We start from the raw sequence: 7,356 nt of genomic DNA on the forward strand, positions 1-7,356 counted from the left end.
TACCTGCCTGTTTGACCACTTTGTCTGTTTCAGTCAGGACAGGGTGCTGGGGCTGACTCTGAGCAATCTGAGAAGAGCTCTCTGTGATCTTCTCCCCTACAGTGGCTACATTGTACTCTGTTTGAAATCCAGGTATCGCCTCCGGTAAGTTCCTCGGTCCTTTTTGGGACTTGAAAGGGTAGAATCATTTTGTGACTACATTTCCTTGTCATGCACTGATATGTTCTGGTTTGTGTTCCATTACTGTAGGCGTTCAAGTACTTTCTTTTTGTTCTAGATTGGCAGTGTTTGAGATGGTAGGAACTTGTCATATTCTCAACTTATTTTCTCTATGAGACTCTGAATGCTCTGTAAACATACCATTTTAGCAATTCTTAGAAATCTGAAAGCAGTGTTACCTGTATCATTTTTTGTCTTGGTAGTAGTATTGCAGCTCCAACATCAGCACTTAAATAATGGTTTGTGATGTTACTTGTCCTTGGAGTTAGTATACTCCTGAGAAGTCAAGAGAAATCTTACGTAAGCATTAATTATGTTTCACTTTTGAAAGCAAAGTATGTGTCAAGTACTTTGAAGGCATTTGTTGATACTTTTAAGCACTTTCGTTGATTATTATTATCCTTCAATTAGTTATTACAAGTCCAACATTCTCTACATGATCTCACTCCATATTTAGAATGTGGGAATACAGTTGTTTTAAGGAAATGCCACTGAATAGATAGTAGCTGCACTCTACAAAGATGAATTTGCTAATTAATCAGTCAGGGACACAGCTTATACTTCAGTAGTCTTAGATCATTTAATGATGATTATTGTACTTTATAACTAGCAAAATCCCCATATCCTGTTCATTGCCCCTTTTTCAGTCATGTGGATTGACTTAAGCCTGAAGTGGTTAATTCTCACCTTGACATCTCATAGAACAACTGAATCTCTACCAAGGGTGAATGTGTCCTTCCTCTTAATGTCTAAAAGAAAAGGTTAAAATTCATTGAAGCAAAATGCAACAACCCAAAATGTTGGGGAGGTCGTTTCCACAGTTATTTCATATGACAGTGCTTGGAGTGAAACTACATGACCATGGTGAAGAAGTAAAAACACTTTACCCTGTTCCTCCTGACTGATGTCCATATGCGTGTTTTGCACAGTTGAGCGTTTTGTGTCTTGTCGTCTGTGTAGGCAACAGCCCTCTTCCCTGGGATAGAACTAGATGATATTTAGACACGTTAATTTGACTTCTCCATTGCTCACATTGATGTGGATATGATTTTATTGCTCTGTTTTGTGAGCTTCCCAAGAAAACAATAAATCCCTTACTACTTGTTCGAAATGCAGTAGCACAGATCCTAACAAATACAAGAAAGAGAATATCATTCCTGTTTTGAAAAAACTTCACTGGTCACCTGTATTATCGAGGATAAATTTGAAAGTTCTTTTACTTGTTTTTAAAGCTTTAAGCGACCTAGGACGTCTGTACCTTACTGAATGTCTGTCTTCATATGTTCCTATACGTGACATGAGATCTGCACATACTGGCCTACTGCAAATACCACATGTGAAATGCAGAAAGAGTGGAGAGGCTGCTTTTTGTTTTTATGCTTCTAAATTATGAAACTCACTTCCACTTTTTATTAGGCAGTCAAGCTCGGTACATTGTTTTAAAAAAGATTTGAAAATGTTGCTTTTAGTTAAAGTGGTTCTCTGTTCTTTCTATTTCTGTTTCTTTTTTTAGTTCTCTTTAATTGTTCTTATTTTATTACGACTTTCCTAATTTTTATTTATTTAATTGACATGTATGTTGCTTTACTGTATTGCTGTATTTTCCTTTACAACTGAAAGTATATCTCTCAATTTTAATATTTTATTTTTACGCTTGGTTTTTAAAGCACCAAAGCACTATTTGTATGAAAGGTGCTCTATAGATAAAGTTTATCATTATTATTTTTAATATTATTATTATACTTTGTTACATTTTTGGTTAGGACAAAGATTCTAGTAGAGGTGGCCTCTTTTACCCCGTTCCAAAAAATTGGAAAACTACCTTCAGAATACACTGACAATGACCATCTACTGTCTCCTCTAACTGTGTATTGTCATCATGCATATCTTGTGTATTATTTATTGTAGTTGGTTTTGTCATTCTGTAAAGAAGCCACCTTTCAAGGCACTATATAAAATAATGTTTGTTATTATTATTTACATTTTTCATCGTAAAATCTGGCGAAGAGTCTTAAGAGAATATCAAAGAACACGTTGCTCTTACCTTTCCATTCCAAGAAATGCCCTCAGCTTGGATTGCAGAGATTGACCTCTCTGTCTCAAATTCTGAGAAACATAGACTCGATTGAAAAATGACCATTTCCTAAGATTCACATAACATCACTAGTCAACATTTGCCACTTGACATCAATAGAAACCATAGAGTACATGACATTTCCAATCAGTTTTCTTTCAAGGTACAATACCAATCGCCTTGCCAGAAGAGTTATACTGCGGTAGATAAATATTACAAATGTCAGATACACGCAGAGTTGTTTGGATTATATTCATTATATTTCTTGGAGTGACAGAGCTAAAGAGAAAACAATACTTACCTTTATCTCTGCAGACAGGATCGCAAGGGATTCCCTTATACTGGGTTCCTATGTAACAAATAATACATTATTCAAAAAACATGATATTTCTCTGTCCATTGGCAGCATGATTGTTTATCATTACAGTTTTAGTCAGCTTTAATTTTGTAAACCCCAAGTAAACATAGTTTGTGCCTTTCTCTGAACTTTTTGGCATTTCAATTCAGTTGTTTGTAAGCTTATTTTACAGTTGCTAGGTTGATGAAGTTCCTGAACTGTGCAGTATTTCTTTTGGGTTTGGTGCGAATCATATTCTAGCGGTCGGGGGAAAAAAGCACAGGTGCCATCCCACCATTAAACCCTGAAACTTACCTTAGCCGATTCTTCAACTAAACCAGACATGTTAACTAAGTGTTACAGTATGTTTCAAAGTGTGTATTTTAGCAAACACAACTGAAGTTCTGTTGTCTCCTTGGAGACACCTGGAACTGGTGTGATGCTGGTTCTATGACATCATTCGTTCTAAATGTAAATGCAGGTATTGGCACAACATAGTAAATTGATGTAAAGTTATGGATCCATTTATGATTTTCACTCAGTTTGAAAGAGTTCCTGTCGTGTGGTTAAACTTTGTGTTACGGAGGGTTAACTGGGGTTCTGGCTACTAGTTAGGCTTGGTCATTCAGTCATCTGGTTCATGAAATAGGAAGCTAAGAGATCTGTGTTTTAGTTTTACTGTTTGTTTTTGTTCCATAGAATAAGAAATGTTTCATTAATATTAGTAATAGAGTAGCTGTTTCTCTAAACAGTGTGTGTCAGTTTGCACTGCATGTGTGCCAGGTAGAGACCATTTAAGAACCCAAAAATATGCTGTCATTTACTGCCGTGGCTAATTTCTGTTAACCTTGTCTCTCACTCACTTTGATGAGCAAAATGTTCATACATAAAGCATACATTTCTGATTGGTCAGAAGAAGCTTCTTAACATATAAGGTATAAAGAAAGTCAGAAAGTTAGGCACTTAGGTCAGCCTTAGGCAGTTAACCAAGACCATAATCCGATAAGAAGCTATTCCCTTTCATGTTGCTAAATCACATGTAGGATACATGAGTTACACCTCCACTTAAGAGACCTTAAAGAGACCTTGGCCAGCCAGGAGTGTAGAAAACCGTAAAACAGTTCTTGAGGACCTAATTGTTAACTCTTAACAGGCAAAGGTTCCTTCAGTCCTATGAGAAATATTTTAGAATTGAACTAAAGTGTGTTTCCGATACAGGAGCATATGTCTGTCAGGGCCTGTTGGAGAGGCCCTGGATGAGAACCCCTGGCTGCAGTTCCACATCCCCCTGAAAGTAAATAGAGCCATAAGCACTGAGCTAAGGACACTGCTCCAGGACATGCTGGCTGTCGATCCTGACCAGCAACCAGAAGCCATCCAGCAGAAGAAGCAAGTCAGGCAAGCCATGGCACGAGAGAAAACATCTTTGTAGTGACTGATAGCAAGATGTCCGTGACCAAGGGCAATTCGTCCGAGTAAAGTCTGATTTCATTTTTATGTCCCGAAAGGCCACTGCCTTTGTGCTGTAGATTTCTGATTTAGACGGGCATTTCTATGGACAACTTTGACTTTTCTGTGGGTCCAATGAAAATAAGTGTTTTAACTTATTCTTTGTTACAGTTTTCGAAAGTTTAAAGACATTCACTGAGTTGACGATAAAGGAAAAGTTTCATCTTTCACCTCTTGGAAGGTAGGCCGGTCAGAGGTACAATATATGTCTTCATGTCTTCATCCTCCATGTTTGTAACTACAGGTTTCACAGTGTTGAGCTAAGACACAAAAACACCTACAAATGGCAGTTCCAAATGTATAAACCTGGGCTGAAAAAGTGTGTACAGTATATACTCTGTGTAGGTCTGATAAAATTATTCGAGTCAAAGTGTCATATGGATACAAATTCTCATGATTTTGTATTGTGTGTTTTTTCTCTGTTCTGCTTTATTGAAAGAAATCAGATGCTCTTCCTGAAACTTACCTTAGCTGATTCTTCAGCTAAACCAGACAGACTTCTGAAATTCTCAAATATTATCAAATCTTGTTGGTGCAGAGGTGGTGGAGCCCATTACCAACAGACTCACAGCTGAAATTGCTGTGAAAAGGGCTTCTACCAAATATTAACATGTGGGTGAAAATGTAAACAATTGTAATATTTCCTTTTTTCCCATTGAAAGTATAACATATGTGGTGTGAGAAAGAGGTCCTCATTTCTCATTGAAACTCTGGCACTGGCGCAACAAACTGAACAAAGTTCAAGGGGGTATACGCTTTCTGTAGACACTTTATTTCCTCTTTTTCCATACTCTAAGAAATGATTTGGGAAACCTGTGGGACACTGGAGGTCATTATACATGAGCCTCTTTCTGCACTTTTTAAGCCATTGAAACCTAGTTGCCTTGTTACAAGGTCTAATATTACAGTAGGTGTGGTTTCTGTCTCCTAATTTCTGAGAATGATCAAATTGGGGAATAAGTTGTAGGGAATACCACTCTTGGACGTCTAAGAAAAGACTATCTCAAATGAAACTCGCTATACAAAGACATCTTGTTGAAAAATTCTTTATTTTTTGTCATTTCTAAAGAAAAAACATTCATCAAGTCCTTCACAAATGTTTTGTTTGTGACTTTCTCTGTTGTTCCCTTTCACACTCAACTGAACTATGTGTAATGTCTTGTAAACGTAATCAAACATTTCACTTAGGTGTGTAGGTTAACACAAACCCATATTGTATGAAACATTCAGTTTTTCATTCACGTTTTTTTCTAACAATTGCATCCATGCTAGGACTACAGTAAAAAACACTTTTTAGTAAAGTAAATGAAATTGTTCATTAAACAAGACACATTGTTTTAAATGTATGCAATACGACGACACTAAAAACAACACTGAAACTTTTCATTGAAATACTGGACGAGATTGTGCATATTCAATGGATTTCTCCTGGTACTTTTTTTCATCAGTCTTTTCATATTCTTGTTCTCTACTCAGGTGTCTCCTGTTCCTTTGGTGATGTCTGCTGTACACACATGGTATCATACACTTGAGCAAAGTGTGATACCACCGTTTGTTCTTCTCCTAAAATAAAGATGAACATTGACAAAAGTCAGAAGCACTCTTTTCTTTGACAGACGAACAAAACAATGCAAGAATAACCATACTCTCTGTTCCTTACTCATTTCTACCTGCCTGTTTGACCACTTTGTCTGTTTCAGTCAGGACAGGGTGCTGGGGCTGACTCTGAGCAATCTGAGAAGAGCTCTCTGTGATCTTCTCCCCTACAGTGGCTACATTGTACTCTGTTTGAAATCCAGGTATCGCCTCCGGTAAGTTCCTCGGTCCTTTTTGGGACTTGAAAGGGTAGAATCATTTTGTGACTACATTTCCTTGTCATGCACTGATATGTTCTGGTTTGTGTTCCATTACTGTAGGCGTTCAAGTACTTTCTTTTTGTTCTAGATTGGCAGTGTTTGAGATGGTAGGAACTTGTCATATTCTCAACTTATTTTCTCTATGAGACTCTGAATGCTCTGTAAACATACCATTTTAGCAATTCTTAGAAATCTGAAAGCAGTGTTACCTGTATCATTTTTTGTCTTGGTAGTAGTATTGCAGCTCCAACATCAGCACTTAAATAATGGTTTGTGATGTTACTTGTCCTTGGAGTTAGTATACTCCTGAGAAGTCAAGAGAAATCTTACGTAAGCATTAATTATGTTTCACTTTTGAAAGCAAAGTATGTGTCAAGTACTTTGAAGGCATTTGTTGATACTTTTAAGCACTTTCGTTGATTATTATTATCCTTCAATTAGTTATTACAAGTCCAACATTCTCTACATGATCTCACTCCATATTTAGAATGTGGGAATACAGTTGTTTTAAGGAAATGCCACTGAATAGATAGTAGCTGCACTCTACAAAGATGAATTTGCTAATTAATCAGTCAGGGACACAGCTTATACTTCAGTAGTCTTAGATCATTTAATGATGATTATTGTACTTTATAACTAGCAAAATCCCCATATCCTGTTCATTGCCCCTTTTTCAGTCATGTGGATTGACTTAAGCCTGAAGTGGTTAATTCTCACCTTGACATCTCATAGAACAACTGAATCTCTACCAAGGGTGAATGTGTCCTTCCTCTTAATGTCTAAAAGAAAAGGTTAAAATTCATTGAAGCAAAATGCAACAACCCAAAATGTTGGGGAGGTCGTTTCCACAGTTATTTCATATGACAGTGCTTGGAGTGAAACTACATGACCATGGTGAAGAAGTAAAAACACTTTACCCTGTTCCTCCTGACTGATGTCCATATGCGTGTTTTGCACAGTTGAGCGTTTTGTGTCTTGTCGTCTGTGTAGGCAACAGCCCTCTTCCCTGGGATAGAACTAGATGATATTTAGACACGTTAATTTGACTTCTCCATTGCTCACATTGATGTGGATATGATTTTATTGCTCTGTTTTGTGAGCTTCCCAAGAAAACAATAAATCCCTTACTACTTGTTCGAAATGCAGTAGCACAGATCCTAACAAATACAAGAAAGAGAATATCATTCCTGTTTTGAAAAAACTTCACTGGTCACCTGTATTATCGAGGATAAATTTGAAAGTTCTTTTACTTGTTTTTAAAGCTTTAAGCGACCTAGGACGTCTGTACCTTACTGAATGTCTGTCTTCATATGTTCCTATACGTGACCTGAGATCTGCACATACTGGCCTACTGCAAATAC

The 7,356-nt window shown here is 37.0% G+C and overlaps 1 long non-coding RNA gene across 1 annotated transcript; it reads right to left on the minus strand.

Annotated features, from left to right (window-relative positions):
* Positions 1-1,137: 1,137 nt before the first annotated feature.
* LOC138233650 (uncharacterized) lies at positions 1,138-2,638 on the minus strand. Its single transcript, XR_011187581.1, has 3 exons — positions 2,595-2,638; positions 2,264-2,325; positions 1,138-1,206 (listed from the first exon to the last, which is right to left on the minus strand). It is a non-coding gene; the product is annotated as an uncharacterized lncRNA (long non-coding RNA).
* Positions 2,639-7,356: the final 4,718 nt, after the last annotated feature.

The sequence above is a fragment of the Lepisosteus oculatus genome, unplaced genomic scaffold (genome assembly GCF_040954835.1).
Source record: "Lepisosteus oculatus isolate fLepOcu1 unplaced genomic scaffold, fLepOcu1.hap2 HAP2_SCAFFOLD_69, whole genome shotgun sequence".
In the NCBI taxonomy this organism is placed as follows: Eukaryota; Metazoa; Chordata; class Actinopteri; order Semionotiformes; family Lepisosteidae; genus Lepisosteus; species Lepisosteus oculatus.